Here is a 23,257-nt window from a genome sequence, read left to right as displayed (position 1 = left end):
GTTGTAATTTCTCCAACCCAGTATGCCGTACTTGCCGTTCATGTGCACCCTCAACCTATGACTTCCCATCCACCAGACTCCTTGGCCACTGAACCTGCTGCACTTTGCCAGTTTCTTATTCCGTTCTACTTCATGCTAAGTATCTCCTGTGTCTTCTGTTTTTTATTTTAAAAATATTTTGGTTAAGCAGGGCTCTGCATTTGTATGTGACATGCATGCACAGAGCTCTCTGATGTGCAGTATAACTGCAGCCTTAATTTCTAAAGAACAGGCTTTCCATCTTATTGTCCTTTAGAGTACAAAAAAGTACCCACGGAATTTTATTCTACTTTACATGGATGGACAGCAATTTGCATTTGATAACTCTGTGGTGTTACATTGATTTCAGTAAAATATGATGCAAGCATGTGACATTTTTGAATGGTAGTTTTTTTTCCTGTTATGGCTCCAATAAAATATATTGTTGGGTGGCCTCCTGTAGAAGGTACATCACCACAACAGGGTGTCGCTATGTAATATTCTATCATCTGAATTCAATGGGATCTTCAGTATCATTACAGTTTTACAATAGAATTAACATTCATCTATAAATTCGCCCAGTAAATCTGAAATTGAAATACATTTCCTGCATTTATTATAACTCTAGCTTCATTTCAGTTGCAGCTAGTTCTCAATATCATGAATGTGTATATATCCCTTGTAACAATAGAACTACAGTGATCCTATTGATAGCTATAATTTAATATAATTCTGTAATCGAAGTAATTTTATAGATAGCTATCTCCTGAAAAGTGTGGAGTTCGTTTTTTAGAACTGTACAAAATGTCCCTAACAATTGCAATGTTATTAAATAAACCATGAGAGAGGTGGCCCACAGAAACACAGCACCTATCTGTTAGCATGAGACATTGTCACTTAGAAATAGCTTCTATGTTGTAAATTCAGGGATGGAAATGACCCTGAAATTTAATCATTAAAAAAACTGACATACAATTCTGAAAATGCCTGGCAGTTAAATGTCTGTGTGTAGCAATTTGTCAAATGTACTGTTGAAGTTCTGAAACACGGAAATTAATTTGAATCAGTTTTTTTGCTGCAGATGTTTAAAATTGTGTCAAAGAAAGTGGATTTCTGTTTTTGCATATGAAATTGCTATGTGATACTGTTGCTTTCCAGTACAGAAACATGCATCTCGATTAAACCACTGCTCCTGGGCATAGACAAAGCACTTTTGTTTGGGATTTGGGTATTATGTTTGTTTCCTGCTTTACTCATGATAACATCACTCTTGAGACGAGGGGTAATTTGTTGGTATAGAGGGTATCATTATAGATTCTTAATTTGGTATTGTACTTGGGGCTGAATTAAAAAGGGACAAATACAACGCCTCTCATATGATTTCAAACCTGGATTCAAAAGTCCATGCAAACCTCAAGAAAATTTCAGTTCCAAGATAACTGATGTTTTAACCTTGCTCACAGACTATTGTGAACATTAAATTGGTTTCTGGTTCCATATTTTCCCTGCATTCCAGTTTTCCATGATCATAGAGTTCAGTAAAGAGGAAGGCAACCACAGCTAAGTATTTTGTTAGGAGAGCCAGAAATCCATTACCCTGTTGAAATACCTGAGCCCCGGGGAAACATTGCGTGATTGACAGCTCTGGCTCTCTGATCTATGCTGTCAATTTCACAATGTTTACTTACACAATATAAAGTGGTTTCAAGTGCTTGCAGTTTGAGTTATTGATGTTTAAATGGTCTGGATGATTGACACTTTTATTGGGCTGTAGTAAAAAGGAGTTTTTAAGAAAGTGGAAATTTATCAATGAATGTTTTTTAAAGTTTTTTTTTACAGATCCTAGTTTCACTATGGGTTGATTACTTTTTAAAATTCTTTCATGGGACCTGGGCGTCACTGGCAAGGTCAGCATTTGTTGCCCCTCCGTCATTGCCCTTGAACTGAGTAGCTCGCGAGGCCATTTCAGAGGGCAGTTAAGACCCAACCACATTCTGTAGGTCTGGTGTCACATGTAGGCCAGACTGGGTAAGGACGACAGATTCCCTTCCTTAAAGGGCAATAGTGAATCAGATGTATTTTTATAACAATCGACAATAGTGTCATGGTTACCATTATTGAGACTAGTTTTCAATTCCAGATTTTATTTATTGAATTCAACAGCTGCCATGGTGGGATTTGAACCCATGTGCCCAGAGCTTAAGCCTCTGCCCCTGGATTACTAGCCCAGTGACATTACATTATGCCACAATCTACCTCTAAACAGTGACTGGGCAGGGAAGTGCCATGGCTTGGCATGAAGGACCATAGTGGTTGAGTGGGAGGGATTCCTTGGTATGAAGGGCCACAGGAGTTCGGGGGGCATGCCTTGGCATTAGGGACCATAGGGGATGTTTGGGGGGGCCATACCTGGACATGGGGAGGGCAGGAGGAGGACCTTTTGAACTTACCTTTCAAAAAGTTCCCTCGTGCAGACTATGGTTCGCAACACCTCTGAGGTACCACGAAACATGACTATTTGAAAAGCTGGCCCAACTCCATGAAAATTGTGGAGGACTGGGACATGCCTATCCCCACAACAGAGCCGGCCAGGTCGAGAATACAGGGTGCGGGCTCGTGATCCGAACCAGCCTTAAAAGGCTTAAAAGGAACCCCCAAAAATCAGAAACCCTGGGAATGGGGTCAGGAATCCCGGAATCGGAACCCGCATGACATTTTTAAAAGGCTCCTAAATCACTTTCACCTGACGGAAATCCAGCCCAATGTTTCAAATCCAGTACAGTGGATGCATTCAGTGAATTGCACTGAACATCTGAAGAAAATCGGATTTGATCAGTTTAGCCAAATAGCTGCTGAGTTAAACATTCAGTGATAAGTTGATGATAATTTCTGAAACATTGAACATGGTGATAACGGGATGATTGAATTAGGAGCTGATATATTGTTCACGTAAATTAACTTTGGGTCTGTCTGAAATGCAGATTGCTTGTCAAGTTTTGGTCAAGTGTTTTTTGGAAGTTAATCTCGGGTTCTTTGGCTCATGGCTACTCTGAGTTACTTTCTTGCTGATTGGCCATTTTTTCCCCTCTCTCTCTCTCTCTCTCGTTAAAAAGAAAGCAACAATATTTAAAACCCCATTACCTGTTTGTCTACCCTGACTCATAACAAAATTATGTCATGATTATTGTATAGGACCAGAATCTGGGGAATTGTGAGCTCAAAAGGCAATTGAATTCAGTGAAGCTGGTAAAATAAACAACTTGCATTTATATAGCACTTTCACAATGTCAGGATATCCCAAAGTTTTTTTTACAGTCAATGAAGTACTGTTTGAAGAATAGTCATAGTTGTAAAGTGGGAAATGTGGCAGTAATTTACATGTAACAAGGTCCCACAAACAGCAATGAGATAATGTCCAGATAACCTGCGTGATATTAGTTGAGGGATAAATATTGGCCAAGATACCAGGGAGAGAATTCCCTATGGTAAATTATAGACTAGCATCAGGAAACCAAATAATCTGGATGATGCCAAATTGTTGTAAAAGTTCAACTGGCTAGTTTGCTCATCAATGTTCTCCAAGGAAAGGAAACTTTTACTCTGGTACCTGTCTAGCTTTTGAAGTAGTCTAGTAGTTGTAAAACAAGTGCTAACTAGGATTGGAGCAATAATGATTGCAAGCAGTGCCAAATCGTGAAAACTATTGAACAACATATAACATGCAGTGCTAATTTCAATTTTGATTAGTCTTTATATTGATTATTTTCATTTCTAACTTTGGCAATATATTACCGTTAGTTTATTTCAGAGAATATTTCTCTTATTGGGGAAGGCATTTGCATCATGTGCTTTCTGGGTTGTGAAAAACTTGTTCAGTACTTTACAGATTGTCTTCTTCCCATAATAACCTGTAGCCAGACAACTTGATGAATAAATAAATAACTTTGGTGGAGTGTGATTGCCATTGAATTGTCATGGAGTCATAGAGGTCTACAGCACTGGAAAAGGCCCTTTGGCCCATCGAGTCTGCATCAGTCAAACAAGTACCTAACTATTCTAATCCTATTTTCCAGCACTAGGCCCATAGCTTTGTATGCCAGGACATCGCAAGTGCACATCCAAATACTTCTTAAATGTTATGAGGGTTTCTGCCTCTACCACCCTTTCAGGCAGTGAGTTCCAGCTTCCCACCACCCTCTGGGTAAAAAAATTCTTCCTCACATCCTCTCTAAACCTCCTGCCCCTTACCTTAAATCTATGCCCCCTGGTGATTGATCCCTCCACCAAGGGGAAAAGTTCCTTCCTGTCTACCCTATCTGGCCCCTCATAATTTTATACACCTCAATCATGTTCCCCCTCAATCTTCTCTGCTCCATAAAAAATAACCCCAGTCTATCCAATCTCTCCTTATAACTAAAACTCTCCAGCCCAGGCAACATCCTGGTAAATCTCCTCTGCACTGTCTCTAGTGCAATCACATCCTTCCTATAATGCAGATTCCAGAGCTGCACACAATACTCTAGCTGTGGCCTAACCAGCGTTTTATACAGTTCCAGCATAACCTCCCTGCTGTTATATTCTATGTCTCGGCTAATAAAGGCAAGTATCCCATATGCCTTATTAATCACCTTATCTACCTGTCCCACTACCTTAAGGGACCGGTGGACATGCACACCGAGGTTCCTCTAATCCTCGGTTCTTCCCAGGGCTCTACCATTCATAGAGTATTCCCGTGCCTTGCCTATGTGTCCTAAAGGGGATTTCTGTCAGGTAGCTTGCTTACATGTGTCAGAGCAATCAAATGCCATAGCTATCTTGTTCTCAGTGCTGTCGACATTTATTCCACAGTTGTCAAACGTACAATGCTGTAAGAAAGCACTTTTGGATGATGAATTATTGAATTCCTTTGTTTACGTTGATGGTTCTTAAGTACTACGTTGCACGAGTGATGGACACGTCATCGTTGTGTCTTTTCTAAGTGCGAGGGACTGCAAGCTACCAGTCCAGCTGACCCATTACTGGACTATATTGGAATAACAATTCAGAATGTATTCAGAATAAGTTACTCTACCTGGCTCTCTTGTTTACCCACTGGAGATCTCTAATCTCCAATGAATTACAAATTATTTGTAAGGTAGCAATATAAGGATAGAAATTTACAATGTTCATAATTTTATTGGAAATGTTAGTTTTTGGACTTTCCTTTCTGTGGAGTGGAAAGATCTCACCGAACTACGTTCTTTTCACCACACTGACCAATGAAATTTCTTGCACACTTTTCTATCTGTACATTAGAAAAGAACAGGAATATGAAAATAAATGTGAAGCGGTAGAAAAAGCACACTTTCCTTTCAACCCTGGGAACCAAGAACAGCTGCAAGCTAGTTCAAAGAACCTTGTGTGAAGTTTGTTGGGCACTAGTTCACAGATAAAAGTTACTTATACTTCAGCACAAATTGGCAATAATAGAGGGCATATGGATGGCTCATGTGTGGAAAGGCAGCTCTGACATAGTAATTGGAGTGTTACTCCGAAATCAGTTTCATAAGAGAGTCTATTTCAAACCTACATTGTTGGCAACTGGCCTGTGATGTCAATAATTATGTTCCCAGTAATAGGTAGGTTAAATCTTTAATCAGTGAGGCAAACATTATTCAATCTCTGTTAAACATCAGTTAGAATGTACTCGTATTAACACTGTTTGGGTGGATATATATGTTTATATATCTATATACAATGTCTCATGCGCTGATAATGGGGAAAATCAATCTGTGGAACTTAGTTGAAGTGGTGCAAGAGAACGTTTCACAGTTTGAAATTAGATGCCCAATGAATTGCCCGCAAGTTAATAATTATCTTTCCACTGATGCCAGCCTTAGCCAACTATTGTTTCAGGTAAAATATTTTTTTAAAAACAAAAAAAATGGCTAGATTGAAAATGATTATTTGTAAATGTGTGAATTGTTTTTTAAAAGAAGGGCATTGATGAGGTGAGGGAGTAGTAGCTTTTACGGGGCCTAAATTTTCTGAGTCATACCAGAAGTACATTGCCCTCTAATGAGTTGGTAGATTGTGGGCGTGACTTGCACCACTGGGCACTGTATCAACTGCTGCGACCCCCTTTGTATTCTACCAAATTATTGTGAACCTGGTTCACACATTGTAATGGCTGTTCTTGAGAGATATACAATTTTTGATTTCATTTTAAAATTGAAGGTAAAATAAATGCAGATGTCCTACTTCTTTTGTGTGTCTGTTAATCCATCTCCTGAACTAATCGAATTGTTATAGTGTCAAACAGTGTGTTTTACTGATGTGCAAATGATGCACTGAAATTTTGCCTTTATCATTCCCTTTTAAGCGCGTGTGCTGTTCCTGTATAGGTAATTAAAACAGCCATTTTGGTCAACACAACGTTGCAAAAACACTAATTTAGGATGTCCAGACTGCATCACATCTTTATGTAAAAGCAGGTTTGTTCTTTCTTTGCTTGGTATGATAAATCTACCTCCAGTCAATGGAAAACGCTGGAGGCCAATTTGTAGATGATGGGCTCCTGGCACCTGAATTAAAAGAACAATAAAAAGGGCACTGCGGGCTATCTGTCTTGGCATTAGGAACAATCCTTGCAAGGAATGTGGAAGCAGGTAAATGATAGCACTGCAATATCGATTCAGATATGCTACTTCAGATTACAGCTGGAACTGAAGTGTTGCAGTAAGCATCAAACGACCATACAAATTCTTCTTCACTATCTTGTCTCTGGTTTTAACCTTCCCAACAGTTCTATTTATGTTGTATTTCTGTTATGTCTTTGTCTTGAAAGTACTGGGAAATGTATCAATAGCTGCTTACAATAGAATGAATTGTGCTGAATTAAATGTACAGGCACTGAAGTGTTTATTATTGGAAACCATGCTGCAGTTCTGCCATCCATGTGACATTGCAGTAATATGTGTAGCTGAATCAAATACATTTTTTATTTTCTCCCTTTCAATTCTGTGGTTTGCTCAGACCACCCCAGTGCTCTGCTCCATTATGTCAACTGTTTAAAAAATTGGCCCATATAAGCTGCAGCTAATAAACTGGGTAATCCGCTTACAAAGCAAAATTTCTGGTAAGAGCTGAGGAAAATGTATAGAATTTGTCAGTTAGAACAATATTGAATGTTTGTTTTTAAAAAAATAACGTTATAGAAACCAGTACCAGATTAAATAGCATACTACGTGAGACATTTCAGGAAGACTAACGTTACTTTAGTGCAGCAAATTAAAACTGGATTCAGTGACCCTCTGCTACTAATTAAAATTATAGGGTCATGAACTCAGAACCCTAAACAAATCCATTAGCTACAGATAAGATGAATCCTTAATGTTGAAAAACAGATTAATGTTAAATAATACATTTATTTTCTACGTTCGTTATATGATAAAAGGAAATGATGACCACCAGTCTAATTTTAAACAGCCGAGAAGAGCATGGACATTTTTTTGGTCTGTCTTAAAGGTTATGAAACATTCCATCGTACGTTCACACAGCAGGAACTGGCCCTCTCCGGGTCCATCAAGATCCAGAGCTGCGTTCCAGGCAGCTCTGCACAAATTGAACTACTTGATCAGATTGGAATACTGCATAGCTGAACCAGTAAGAAAAATCACACCCAGAACTGTAGAAAAAAATATGGTGAAGGATCATGAAACTAATAAAATGTCTGATAAAAAATGCATGATACAGCACCTTACATGACCCCAGTATTATTTTTCTCCCTGGTTCACTGCCAAGTATTCATTATAACTCTCATGGAAGCAGTGGAGGGAGCTCATCTTGAGCAGGATTTTGGGTGCAAGAACTGAGAAGGGCAAGCATGCCGGTACCCAGCCAAGTCAGTTTCCTGGAGGGCAAGGAACGGCTACTTGACCAGAAACAGCGGGTAGCTTAAGTCAATTAAAAAGCCGATTAAGGCCATTTATCAAAGGCCAGCTGGCATTTTCCAGGTGGCTTGCAGGCTTCCAGTGGTGTTCAGAGAATGGCAGATACCTGGAGACCATCTCCTGGCAGCAGACCAGGTCCAGTGCCTTGGGATCTCTGAGGCACCTCCTGCAGCCGCCATACCTACTTGGCCACTACTGTGGCCACAGGCTGCCATGAACAAATTTCCCCTCCACAATGGGAGTCTGGCAACTGTGGCCAGTTATAATTTCAATTGTGTTAAAAGTGCTGAGAGGGCTTCTCAAGATGGAGGCCCCCTCTCGCCCTTATCTGCAACGGAACGCTACAGCTCCTTCAATGCTGGAGTGCCGCCTTAATTGGATGAGAGCAGCACTTCTGACCACTAAGTGGCCAATCCCGCAAAAATAAATGTTGGGCTAGCGCTCCCAACATGGGGCAGAATTTTGCCCTCGGTGGGCGGGCTCAGCAGGGGCAGTTGGGAAGCCGACCACTGGCTGTGATCGGCACTGCATTGCGATTTCATGCTGGTGGGCCAATTAAGGCCCAGCCAGAGTGGAATGCGAGCAGCAGCGCTCCCTGTGCAGGGGGAGGGGGAGAAGGGTGAGCGGGCCGAGAACAAAATTCGCACATGCACGCGAGGGAGCACTTTATAATCTCCCTGAGGCACAGAACTGGAGGCAGAGATATATTTAAAAATTTAAAAAATAGAAATGTAATAAAACATGTCCCCCTCATGTGACTCTGTCAATTGAGCAGGGACACTTTATTAATTCAATTGTAAAACTTCTATTTTATTTTTATTTGCTTTTGGAAACGTCATCCCGCCCATGGATGAGGTTTCCAAAAAAATGCAAATGCCGCTTGGTCTTTTCGCCTGCCTGCCAACCATTAGGTTGGATGGACAGTGAAAAATTTAGCTTAATTGATTATTTAATGGCCTTAACAGGCCTTTTAATTGTCAGCGGGCGTGCTGCCGACCCCGGTTGCATTCTGCAAGTTGCATTCGGCATGCTCGGCTGACGTCAACGCACATCATTTCACACTCGAGCGGGTCGGGCGTGCGCCCGCTCACCAAGTGAAAATTTCTGCCCATGGTGTAAGGCTGGGACCCTCCTTTGATCCTGGCATCAGGGTCTCTACCCAAAATGAAAATCGTGCCCCTCAACTCACACGGGGCATACTTCCTTACAAGTTTTGGTCTTGGCCCACTTCCTTATCATTCTCACTAAATGTGACCCCACATCTACTTGCTTAGTAGCAAACAGCTGCATCACTCAGCTCTGTTCCAGATTTGCCCCTGATCCCATCAAACGCCTCACCTACTGAAGTTGACAAATGCTGCACAGATCCAGTGCAGTAAAATTCTTTACCTGTGCCTTTTGTAACAAGCACTTGGCAAGGAATAACTATGATGTTTGCAAATTGTATTCATTGAGGTGTGCGCAATTACGTTTTTCCCCTCTGAAGATGAGAGCACATCCAGCTACCCTTCTCCTCAAAGTCTATAATTATTGCCTTACAACAGCCATCAGGTCGTGCATGGGAATCACAGTCTCCCCAGTTTCAGCACTCACTTCCTTGTTCCCATGTGATTGTGATGAGAAACGTAGCTAACAATGGGAACTCAATGGGTCAGGAAGATTGAACCTGTGTTCCCTTATTGTTGTTGCTCAGTATGCTAGTAAACTGACCTGCTTCTGTGGCTTTCTTAAAAACGTGGTGCCTAAATTGAGTCAGAGTCATGCCCTCTCGAATCCTGCATCACCTGAATCAAATTTCTGTGACATATGAATAAATTCTATAGTAAGTCTTCCTTGGTTTGGAAAATGCTTCAAGGAATAATCTATGTAAAATGTAAAATTTTTAGCTTTAAAAATTAAGCATTTTAAAATGTTTAAAAATAGTTTACTTTGCTTAACTAGAGTCCCAGTGGACTGTTCTGCTGGCCATAGTAACATCTGACACTGACACTGGCTAGGTGAAACAGCTAGATGTTAAGTGCACTAAGAGTTTAAGTGACATCCAACTAAATAAGCATAGTTAAGTATCAGTATTTATAACAGCGTATCTTTTAATTGTGAGTGGGGGTCGGGGTGGGGAGGGGCAGGGAGCAGAGTTTAAACATTAAGCTCTTAGATTCTATAATGTCTCATCGACTCACAATTTAACAAAACTAGGAAATGCAGTGCACTACTATAAGTATAGATGAGAAAATTCAATGTTTTAGCCACCATACTAGAAGATGTAACTTAAAAAATACATAAACAGAAAGTTTAAAAAGCTTCTGCTCTGCCACCTTATTGACACGCTGAGCCAATTTCATTCATCAGGCTTATCTGTATCCCATGTGCTTCATATGTTCCTTCTCCTGGTCTAAAGCAGTTGACAATGACATTGTGTAAAATATAGGTTAAAGCTTATTGGTTAGGTGCAACATTCCTCCCCAAATATTTTGACACCTTCCTGACAGCTGGAGCTGTTTTAATGGAAATAGCTTGAGATAATAGTTAAGGAATAAATCAATACATTTATTCTACAGCCTCAAATTATCCAGCTGAAACAAATTGTTTGTAGTTTTTAATACAAATTTTTAAGTTCCGTAACTCCCAGATCTAAATTCCTTTATGCCACCACCCTTGGCTGGGAGGGTTCGACGGTTCTGGGAAAATTGGACAGTTCGGGCTGCTAACATCCAGACACATATCATCAATGTTGCTTCTTTCTATGCCCATCAGGAGAAATACTTGAATGCTATGGGAACATGAGGGCATTGGAAATAGGAACGGGAGTAGGCCATACGGCTCTTTGAGGCAGCTTCACCATTCAATATGATCATGGCTGAACTTCGCTTTCCTGCCCACCCGCCTATTCCCTGATTTCCTGAGAGACTAAACACCTGTTGACCTTAGCGTTCAGCATATTCAATGACAGAGTATCCACATTCCTCTGGGGTAGAGAATTCCAAAGATTCACAACTCTTGGAGTGAAGAAATGTCTCCTCATCTCAGTCCTTAATGATCAGCCCCTTAACTTGAGGCTAAGGCCCATGTTCTAGATTTTTCAGCCAAAAGTAACAACCTCTGTGTCTACCCTGTCGAACCCCTTCAAAATTTTATATGTTTCAATGAGATTTTTCTAAACTTCAGAGCATATAGAGCCAACTTACTCCCTCTCATCATAGGACAATCCTGTCATTCTAGGGTTTAATTTAGTAAACCTTGGCTGCACTGCCTTCATTGCAAGTCTATCCTTCCTTAAATATGGAGACTGAAATTATTCAAAGTAGTCCAGGTATGATCTCAGCAAAACCCTGTACAATTATAGCAAAACTCCTTAATCCCTGTACTCCAATCCACTTGCAGTAAAGGCCAACGTATCATTTGCCTTCCTAATTGCTTGCTGTACCTGCATGCTAGCTTTGAGTTCTTTGTACAAGTACACACAAGCCCCTTTGAACGTCAACATTTACATGTTACACACCTTTTAAACAACATTCTGCTTTTCTATTTTTATGACCAAAGTGAATAACTTTGCACTTCTTCACATTATACTCCATCTGCTACCTTGCTTCCCTGTGTCTTCCTCACAGCTTGCATTCCTACCAAGTTTTGTATCATCAGCAAATTTAGATACATTACTCTGTTTCTTTGTCATTAATACAGATTGTAAAGAGCTGAGGTCCCAACATTGATCTTTGTAGCACTCCACTATTTACAGCCTGCTAATTTAAAAATGGCCTCTTTATCCCTACTCTTTGCTTCCTATCAATTAACCAATCCTCTATCCAGGCTAATATATTACCCCTAACTCCTTAAGCCCCCTATCTTGAGTATTAGCCTTTTGTGTGGCACCTTATTGAAAGTCTTTTGGAAATCCAAGCATACTATGTCTACTAGTTCCCCTTTATCTACCCTAATAGATCCTTAAAAAAAACTCTAATAAATTTGTCAAACATGATTTTCCTTTAGTAAAAGCATGTTGACTTGGAAAATCATAGTATGATCAGACTAAGTACATTGTTAATACTTTCTTAATAATAGATTCCAGCACCTTTCTGATGACTGATTTTAGGCTAACTGGCCTGTAGTTCCCTGTTTTCTCTCTTCTCCTTCATTGAATAGCAATATTACATTTGCTAACTTCCAATCCGCTGGGATTGTTCTAGAATCTAAGAAATTTTAGAAAATCATAACCAGGACATCCTCCATCTCTGTAGCTATCTCTTTTGGACCATCAGGTCCTGGGGATTTATTAGATTTAGTCCTTTAAGGTTCTCCAGTGCTTTTCTTTGCTGATATTAAATACCCTAATTTCCTCACTCTTATTAGCCCTTCGGTTGCCCTCTATTTCTCGTATGTAACTTGTATCTTCCACTGTGAAGACAGTTACAAAATATCTGTTCAATATTTCTGCCATTTCTTCATTTCCCCAGGATAATTTCTCCTGCCTCTGCTTCTAAGATGTCAATGTTTATTTTAGCTGCTGTCCTTTTTATATACTTGCTGTTCCTTTTTATATACTTGCTGCCCTTTTTATACACTTGTAAAAGCTCATACAATCTTTTAATATTCTTGGCTTGTTTACTCTTGTCTTGTTTTTTTCTCTTTTTTAATCAACTTTTTGGTGGCCATTTGCTGGTTTCTCAAACACTCCCAAGCCTCACTACTAACCTTGGCAATTTTATAAGCCTGTTCTTTTAATCCTTAACCTCCTTAGTAAGCCAAGGATGGATTTTTTTGTGAGGTTTTGTTTTTCAAAATATTTTTGCTTAACGTTTTAAGTTGTTTCTTTAAAAGTTTCCGACTGTTTATTTACTGCTATACCTTTTAGTCTATTCACCCTGTCAACTGTAGCCAGCTCTCTCGCTCATATCTGTGTAATTGGCTTTGTTTAAGCTTAAAATTCTTGTTTGTGTTTCGAGTATATTGCTTTCAAACTTAATGTGGAATTCAGTTGTACAATGATCACTGTTTCCCAGCGATTCTTTTACTGAGATTATTAATTAACCGTTCCTCATTGTACAATACCAAATCTCAAATAGCTTTATCCCTAATTGGTTCCACAATGTATTATTCCAGGAAACTGTCATGAAAGCATTCTATAAACTCATCTTCAAAACCACTTTTTCCAATTTGACTTAGCCAGTCTATATGAATATTACAGTCCCCTGCAATTGCTACATTGCTTTTGTTACAACCTGCAATAATTTCTTGTTTGATATTCGGTCCAATGGCATAACTACTATTAAGGAGATCTGTAAACTACTCCCAGCAGCATTGTCTGGCTTTTGCTATTCCTAATCTCTATCCATATTCATTCAACGTCCTAATCTTCTGAACCAAGATCCTTTCTCACTAATGTCCTGTTGTCATCCTTTACTATCAGGGATGCCCCTCCTTTTCCACTCTTGTTTCCCTTTTTGAAATGTTGTGTACCCTGGTATTTTTTTCCCAAATCTTGGTCACCCTGTAATCATGACATTTTAATGGCTATTTGATTGAAAACATTTATCTCTATTTGTGCCACTAGTGCATCTATTTTATTGAAGAGCCTTTATTTGTACTTTTGTTCTACTATTCTCTGCCTGCATCTTACTCTCCATTGCAGTATTACTGTTAAACCCTCTGACCCTTCCTAACCTAGTCTGCTTGTCTTTACTCAGATTGCTACACTGTTCTACTGTCTCACCTTTTCTCTTTAGATTATTCTACCTGTGTTGTTGATTCTTACATGGACCTCAACAACTGGATCCTCATCCTCCCACTCCATGCTTGTCTCTAGCTGTGAGGAGATGTCCTTAACCCTGGTACCGGACAAGCAACCTTCAGAGCTCCTGGTCACAATTGTAGAGACCAGTATCTAGCCCCCTGACTGTGCTGTCCCCTATCACTACCACATTCCTTTTGCTCCATTCACTTGAGTGGCATCCTGTACTATGGTGCCATAGCCAATTTGCTCATCCACCCTGCAATCCTTGTTCTTATCTACACAGGTAGCAAGTATCTAGTCTCCGTTGGCCCTTACTTATTTAATTAGTCAATTCATTACTAATTTAGTTGGCTAAAGCAAGTTTCACTCTCCGAGATTGGAAACAAAAGAAGAGCGCTCACATCTACTGGAGAAAACAGCGGCACTTCCTTCACCCTCTGCATCAAATTCCCAACTTAGCACTCAGTTCATGAAGCACTCTATTCACAGATCACTCTGTGCTTCCCCACCAAAGAAAGATATCCTCTCCCTGCCAAAGCTTTCTCTCCCTGTTGAATGGTGCTCTTTCCTTCTATCCTGTACTTGGAAAGTACAAGAATGAACATCAGTCTGAATTTGGAAGTGAAATTCGAATCTTTTGGGTGGGAGCGCAACACATTCAGTTTTATAGATGGAGGGCTGGAGACTGGTTTAACTTCATTGCTGCTGGCACTTGTGCATTTAGAACAAAGGTTTTCAAGGAGGCGAGAGCTTTTAAATGACAGTTCTAAGTATTTGATTCATATTGACTTGGTGTAGGCTGCAAGGAAGCTGTTTGTTAATGGAGTGTAGCAGTGGCTATTACTTTCTCCCTATTCTCGAGATCAGCGGTGCCTGGAGGCACATCCTTTGCACCAAAACACAAAACATATAGCAGGAGGATGTGATGAAAAATATTCTGTTGTTTTTGTGATTGAATAGAACTGATTTTGGAAGCTTGAGTAGCTGATGTAACTTCTAATAAAACCTTTCTCTTTCCTTACTTGCCTTCCTAAGAGCGAAGAACTTGGCTCAACCCCTTTCATGTTCCTTCCAAATGGTATTGCTTCTTCCATCAAAAGCAGCCACAGCAAGGGCTGCTATAATTAGGAATTATTCGTGTGTCAGTCTGGTTCCAGCAATATTTGGCAGAGTTACATAAAGTACAAGGTATTGGTCAGATTTGCTTGAATTACACATGCCATTGAGGTAGAATAAGTTTACACAGCCGTTCTGCCCATCTGTGATTTGCTTTGAACCATTTTCAGCAACTTGAAATAATGTTTTGACAGTTTTAGCTGAACAAAACTCAGCAGGCCAGTTTGAAGTATGTTATGTGTCAGGAAGTAATATGTGGTCTGTCAGTAGTGCATGATGAGAGGATCAGTGCATGCTAGCACTTTATGTGGACAGCCAACATTGTAAGACACAGGTTGACCAACTTCCTTTTTAAAAAAATGCATTTTATTTACGAAATGCATTGTGTTAATGATTTCATCCAGTGAAGGGTCTTTAGCTAAGTCATCCAATCTTTAATTTTTAAAAAAGTTTACGAGGGTGTGGATGGTTTTCCTGATCCTCATTGCATTTTGATGGGGAAGGCTAAATAGTTGAACATCCTGTGATATTCCTCCCGAGGATGAACTTGGGGTGAGATACTGGAGAGCTGATAGCACCAGTGAAACAGCAGACTACGCAATGAGTAGGAAGAGATAAAAGTAAGATGTAAAACTGGTCTGCTGCTAGAGGTGACGTAAGACAGTTATTGCTGCAGGCTCAGATATGGTGGAACAAAAGGGGTCCCCTTCTATTGAAAAGCCGAAATGAAGGCCCAAGACCCATCATTAGGACATTAGCAAGATTGAAAGGAATAAAGGTGACCACAGAATAAATCACAAAGTAGTTGTTAAGTGATGCTAAGCCATGCTTTTAATAATAGTTTTCAGGAGGAAGGGAAGATTAAAATAGGTAAAAAGGAAAGAATAAATTAGACCTGGAGATTATGAATTCAATCTTGATTTCAACACAGTAAGCCTGTAAAAAGGAGGGAGAGTTTGTAAAAAAGATATATTTACAATTTGGGAGGAATAAGAAAGGAAACCTTGCAAGAACACTGACCATAATCACCCTGATAAAATAGATGTTGCAGTTTGACATGCGGGCAAGGTCGCCAAGAGTAAACCACTGATGATGTTGACTGGACTTGGAAAAGCCAAACAATACACGGTAGGAAGTCTATCAGCCAGCATAGTGATATCTTGAACATGCTTCACAGAATAAAGTTACGTGGATTGAAATGTGTAACACGTGGGAGCAGTGCTGGCTAATATCTGATTTCTGTGTTCCTAATTACACAAGAACAACAAATTCCCTGCAGTTTTTATGTAGTCTAATTTTGGTGAGCTAGTTATAATGACAGCTGGGGTTGGTGGGCTAATGGAACCTTGGAACCAGTTGCCGTATAATTAGAAACATTAACTTGGAACTTATTTTGTTGTTAATGGTGCTGAAGAATAAAATATTGTTTGATTTTTGTGGCACCTGCTGAAAGCAATTGACAACAGTAATACAAGTTCTTTACAGGCTGTTTTTCCACATGAAACGCAAGTTGTTCTTGTAGGTTAGTGTTTACTATGTGTCTGATAAAAGAAAGCACATTAAATGAAGCTAAATTAACATAAATACCCATGCATTTATTTTTCTGTCCAAGCCATTATCCTGCACTAATTGTGAAAATCTTCTTTGGGGATTTACTGGATACTAAAGCACACATTCTGCTTTTATTTATCTATACATATAATATCTTTCTACACACACATATATAGATATATATATATATATATTTATATGTAATATATCTTTACTATATAAGATATTACACATGGTATATATACACCTACTTATCCACTCCAGGCAAAACTGTCACCAACACCGCTACATGAGGCCTAAATCACACTATGGCACAACAATAGCTGGCCTGGTTGGATACTGGAAGACTAGCTTAGCTTATGAATATCATTATTGTACAGATCCTGTGCAGCTTCAGTTTTGCATAGAGAGTAAAGCGAATGGAGACCCATAGCTCAAAATTAAAAGGATGCAATCACTTGAAGGTAAAAATTCTTAGAGTCATTGTGAAAGGCCCAAATTCATTTTGTATTAAAAAAATCAACTTTTGCAGCAGTAGTACAGGGTGCAAGAATTGATGGATTGGATTGAAAGGGCACAAAGCTCTATGTTAAAGCATGGAACCAATTTCTGGATGAGTGGCCTGTTATGCATCCTTTGAGGCTTGGAAAGTAAATCTGCTGCATTGTTTTGGGGATGGGTTCATCTCTTTATAATTCTGGGAAACCCTCCCAGGGGCCATCCGTGCATCATGCCTGGTAGGAGGTGGCAACAAGGCTTAATGCTCTCTATGGTACCTTCAGGGGCTATGAGTTTCCACCCCCACCCCCCCACTTTCCAAACCCTGCATAGTATTATAATTCTATCACTCAAACATACCTCAGCCAGACACACATGACAATACCTCAGCAAGACACAAAACACCATCAAAATGCAGATAACTAGTGATATCTTAGTACACTTATTATGAAAAGTATTGAAACTGGTTACTTACTGTCGCTTACTGTCGAGGACCATAGACATTACTTTGGAGACTGCTTTGGGAAATGCACCAATGCAGTAACATTAAACAGCTTTATTATTGCTATTCAGTGAAACAGGAAATGTAGGTTGCACCTAAACTCAGATTGCAGCATTGGCTAAGAATGAGCCACAGATGTCACAATTGAAGGCGTGGGGTCATATAAAACAGAAGGAAGCCATCTGTGTCTGCATCGGCTCTTTCGAAGAGCAATTCAGTTAGTCACACCTACCTGCTTTTTCCCCATATTCTGGCAATTTTTTCTCCTTCAAGTAGTTACCAATTCCCTTTTGAAGGCTACTATTTAATCTGTACCACCACCCTATCAAGCAGTCCATTCTAAATCCTAACTACTTGTTGCGCAATAAGTTTTTCCTCATATCATCTCTGGTTCTTTTGCCAGTCTACTTAAATCTGTGCCCTCTGCTTATTGGCCCTTTTGCTTCACTTTATGTACTCCATCTAAACTCCTCTTCATTTTTATCTCTTCTATCAAATCCTCTCTTGGCTATTTCTGCTCGAAGGAGAACAACCCCAGCTCCTTAAGTCTATCCACGTAACTATAAATCCTCATCTTTGGAAATGCTGTAGTAAATCTCTTCTGTATCCTCCAAAACCTTTACATCTTTTTGAAAGCATGGTGCCCGGAATTGGGTACAATACTCCAGTTGGGGATGAACAGGTGTTTTCTCCAGGTTTAGCATAACTTCCTGGAGTTTTTTTACTCTAATGCCTTATTTATAAAGCTTGCATACGTTAACCTGCCCAGTCGCCTTCAAAAGGAGTCCCAAATCTCTCTGATCTTGTACCCACTTTAAAATTCTACAATTTAGCATGTATTGTCTCTCCTCATTTTTCCTGCCAAAATGTGTCACCTCTCATCCGCCATGTGTCTGCACATTCCAAAAACCTGTCCATTCCTTCTTCAAGTCTGTTACTATCTTCCTCATTGTTTATTGCATATCCAAATTTCATGTTATCTGCAAAGTTCAAAATTGTGTCCTATACCCCAAGTCCAAGTCACTAATGTGTGTCAAAAATAGCAATGGTCCTTGCACTGTACCTTGGGGATCTTCGGTGTGAAAAACAGCCATTCAACACAACACTTTTTTTCTATCCCTTAGCCAATTTTGTATCCATACCTTTTTATCCCATGGGCTTCAAATTAGCTAACAAGGCTAATATGTGGTATTTTGTCAAATGCCTTTTTAAAGTCCATATTCATTTTTATCAACTCCACTGCCCTCATCAATCCCTCTGTTATCACACCAAAAAACTCAATCAAGTTACATAGGAACAATCGGAACATAGGAGGAGGAGTAGGCCATTTGGCCCCTTAAGCCTGCTTCACTATTCAATTAGATCATGGTTGATCATCTACCTCAATGCCATTTTCCTGCACTAGCCCCATATCCCTTGATGCCGTTGATATTTCCAAATCTATTGATCTCTGTCTTGAACATACTCAATGACTCAGCCTGCAGGGTCATCTGGGGTAGAAAATTCCAAAGATTCACCACCCTCTGAGTGAAGAAATTCCTCCTAATCTCAGTCCTAAATGGTCTACCTCTTATTCTGAGCCTGTGTCCCCTCATTCTAGTCACCCAGCCAGGGGCAACATCTTCCTGCATCCTGGGCTCTGAAGAAGAGTCATATAGGACTCGAATTGTTAACTCTGTTTCTCTCTCCACAGATGCTGCCAGACCTACTGAGATTTTCCAGCACATTGGTTTTTATACCCTTCCTGCATCTACCCTGTTGAGTCCTGTAAGGATTTTGTATGCTTCAAGTTAGTCAAACCGGACTTAACAAATCTGTGCTGGTTCATTTCATTGATCCATACTTGTCCAAGTGGCTGTTAATTTTCTCATAGATTATTGTTTCTAAAAGCTTCCCCACCCAAGACATTAAACTGACTGGCTTGTGATTCCCAGGTTTATCCTTCTCCCCCTTTTTGAATAAGTGTGTAACATTTGCAATCTTCCAGTTCTTTGACACCTTCCATGTATGTTACGAGGATTGGAAGATTGTGGCCAAGACTCCTGTAATCTCTATCCTTTCTTCCTTCAGCACTTAGGATGCTCGTGGTCTAATTAAGTACTGTCAGCCTTACTGGTACCTCCTTTTTATCTATTTTTATCATATCCAGTATCCTGGCAACCTCCTTGTTTGCCATGACTTTGGCAGAGTTCTTTTCCTTGGTAAACATTGCAAAGTACTCATTTAGTACCTCAGCCATACCTTCTGTCTCCACCAATAAGCCTGCATTTTGGTTCCTAATCAGCTTCACCGCTCCTCTGCCAACTGTTTTGCTGTTAATATGCCTGTAAAAGACCTTTAAATTTCGTTTTAGATTAGCTACCAATCAAGCTGTCTCTTTGCCTCTCTTATTTCCTTTCTCATGTATCCTCTGGGTGTTTTATTTTAAGCTTGATTCTCCATTGTTTTATCAAGCTGTCTTCTGTCGCCATTTTCTACTTCACCCTACTCTTTAAGTTTTTTGCTATCAAGGAGCTCTGGCTTTGGTTGCCCTCCCTTTCCCCCTTGTGAGAGTTTTCCTGGACTGTACCCGAACCAACTCTTCAAAGTCTATTCATTGCTCTGTTGCATTTCTGCCTGCAAGCCTTTGAATCCAGTTTAGCTAGGCAAGACCCCCCACCCCGCCCTGCCCCGCCAAGCCAATTTGTCTTCCTCCAGTTAAGTAATTAACAGGCAGTGGCAATATAACCAACGGTAATAAGTCATTCAAATATTTTTGCATTATATTTACATATTAATGAGGCTAAGTGAAAAGCCAGAAATGGTCCAAGTGATTTAGTTTACTGAATGCAGAGACGACTGAATTGAAGGTCAGTAGGAAATTGGTACAGGATCTGTTTTCCCAAATTCTGTGTTTCCATTGATTGCATACCTCTCTTCTAGTGCATATGCTGCCCCAGTGTACAAGACAGCTGAATATAACCTTGTGTATATATCTTGGTGTTACTAGATATAATAAGTGTTAAACCCAATAACACAAAGTATAACACCAAATACATTATTGCATATATTTAATATTATTGGCAGTTTTTAATGAGGCACTTTAGAGGCTAATTGCTGTTGATGAGGGAAATGTCTCCAGATTGGCAATTGCTTGCAAATTCCTGTCTCTTCCCCTTGAGGACAGGCCAGTTTATAAAGTTCAGAAGAAACCAATAGGAAATTATTGACTGTTGTATGCAGTTTTTTTAAGATTGTTTGGATCTGATATTTGTATTGTAAATATTGAATTTTGCGACAGCTTAATGCTTCTCCTTCATTACGTAGCCCTGACACTTCACCAGTTACTAGTCCTGTGCACTGTGATGTGCAAGATCATTCAGCAGCTGCTGCTGTGGGTCATTTTCTGGACACTTTGTATTTAATTTTCTATGGTTTTGTGATTTAAACCTTTCAGGATTTTTCTCTGTAGCTAATTACATGGTGGTTTAGGGACTGAATTCCTAATAAATGGAGAGGAGGGGGCTGCAGGTAGGCAGGCAGGCAGGCAGAACCGTGACACAGTATGACCATCAGCCATCTGGACAGCTCTAATATGTTGTCGCGGAATCTTAAAAAGGAACGCCTGCTGGGCCACTACTGTCACGCTTGGTAATATAGCACATTGGTTCTGTTCTACAGTGCATATTTTTGAGCAAGTTAGATATTTTTGAACTGGTTTTCTTAAGCACATGCATGTTTTTGTACTATAAATCCTACATTCAAAAATAGCATTATTAGGATTAAAATGGTAATTGTGGTTTTGTTCATAATAGCACTAATATAATATGCTCTGCATTGGTAAACTGGTGAAGTTGATATGCAATGGATAACATACCGTACTCGTTCCTCGCTGGTGCAAGGGGAGCAATAGTATAAGGAGTGCTGTATGTGAGGCTGTGCTATTGAGTGTAAATTGCTAATGTACTTATTCTGTATTTTACACGAGAGTAATTGGGAACAAAGTGCAGAGTAAAGGGTTAACACCAGAAGCACATGATGCCGATGTAATGATGTAACGCCACGTGATTTGAGTATCAGCTATCTGGAGGGAGCACAAGTTCCAACCTCGTGCAGAGTTCCCAATATGTAGCTGTAAATAAAGCGTAATGGTTTTAGCAAACTACAATCTCAAGCAGGTACTGCGGGAGAATAGACAAGCCCCAAATAACTCCTTCCGCACCCCAAATATACTACAAAACACAGAGTAAAGACATAGGCCTGGAATTTCTGCTTGATTATGCCTTTTGGTACATTTCGACCAAAATTAGCATAACCGGCGCGAAGGTTCCATAATTTTAAGCATGGTTTGTATTCCATGCAGCTTATGTTTCCCAACTTTTGGGCTAGCTTTAAAGACATCACACTGGAAGTAGGTCCCGCCCATAAAATGGGCCATGCCCCCAGGGTAATTAAACATCATTGTGAGTTTCTACTAATTATAGGTCTTCGTGGTTTTAAAAATAATAACCTGGCTCTTTTGGGCACATGGATGCTGAAAGGCATATTTTAAAAGCTTTTCAATGTAATTTTTGTTTTAATTTACCAAGAAACTGACTACTTCTGTAACTGGAAAATTGTCTTATATCTTTTAAAGGTCAATTTAAGTGGTTTAAAATCAGCTTACTTAGGTAGTGGATCAACATCAGTTAAAATGCCTATTTTTTTGTGATCCTGCACACCCATTCTCAGTGCTTTTAATCAATCTTTGGCTTCAAAATATATAAAGAAAAATTTTTCAAAGCAAAACTTTTATTTTAAAAAAAAAAGAGTTTTTAAACACTGGCCGGTTGTGTTGGTTCATGGCAGATTTTGCATTTGTCGATATGCAGATGAGTTCAAGCTGAAACTTTGGGGAGAAGACACTTTCAAAATGGGCTTAATTTGCATTGAATCGCTAAATGCATCTAAAACAGAAACTCTACCTCATAGTATGCTCCACATTCTATTTTATACAAGAGCACTCAAGTAGTTTTGAGCAAAGATCCTAATACAATCCCTATTTTAAATTGTGTTGTCATCTTGTTAACTCTCAATTAATAAGGGCAATTAATAACTTGAGTGCTTTTTTGTCACTTTTAAGTTGTATGTATGTTTTCGCTTATAACAACCTCAGGAAATGATCTGTCTCTATTTCCAGTGCTGAACTTTGTGAGGTTGAATTAAAGGAATTTTACAGAATTGAAGAATAGTTCCTAATTTCCAGACTGAGTAAATTAGTGCGTAGTAACTTTTTGTGTAGAAATGCTGATGTGGCCCCAAAAGATTGAAGTTCACAAGAATGGAAAGTATTGCTGAAAAAAAGAGACTTTTTTGTTGAAGCTTTTTGTCTTGCACTCATCAGGATAATTCGCAAGAAAAAAACCAATGTCACGGGAAACAACATATTTATACTGTATGAGTAGCGAGTGTTGGTTGGTTTGCAGGTGGCTTCTCATTAGTGGAGGTGCTGCCATGGAGAATGCATCAGTTGATTGTGACTGACAGTTAACTGCCAAGCATTGTTTGAAATTTAAACTAGGCAGCTTGACTCTGATTGGTCAAGACATTGCTCTGGAGAATAAACAAGCAAATGGGCTGTCACTTACTTTGTTTAGCTGAAACAGGCGCAGTGTGTGTATATGTTCAATTAACTGGGAATTGTCCTGATGAATGCAAGATGAAAAACTTCGACAAAACAAAATTTCTTTTTTCAGCAAGACTCAAGTTCTGTACTACCAAATGACTAGAATGGAAAGTGTTGTTTCCATAAGAGTTTTACTGACAATAAGTGGTTATGAAAGTCAGATGCCTGTTTTTCAATGAATTACTCGACAATTTCAGATCTGATTTATCAAAGGATATTTAGCCACTTGATAATGTCTTCCTCCTCCCTCCAATTCCCAGTATACCTTT

General features: G+C 39.5%; 1 protein-coding gene across 3 annotated transcripts in view; it reads left to right on the top strand.

Annotated features, from left to right (window-relative positions):
• Positions 1-23,257, top strand: part of ttc28 (tetratricopeptide repeat domain 28) — a 761,973-nt gene that overhangs the window by 238,215 nt on the left and 500,501 nt on the right. The window lies entirely within an intron of this gene.

The sequence above is a fragment of the Cetorhinus maximus genome, chromosome 12, assembly GCF_964194155.1.
Source record: "Cetorhinus maximus chromosome 12, sCetMax3.hap1.1, whole genome shotgun sequence".
Taxonomy (NCBI): Eukaryota; Metazoa; Chordata; class Chondrichthyes; order Lamniformes; family Cetorhinidae; genus Cetorhinus; species Cetorhinus maximus.
The sequence above is the reverse complement of the archived record's forward strand: the minus strand, read 5'-3'. Positions and strand labels throughout refer to the sequence as shown.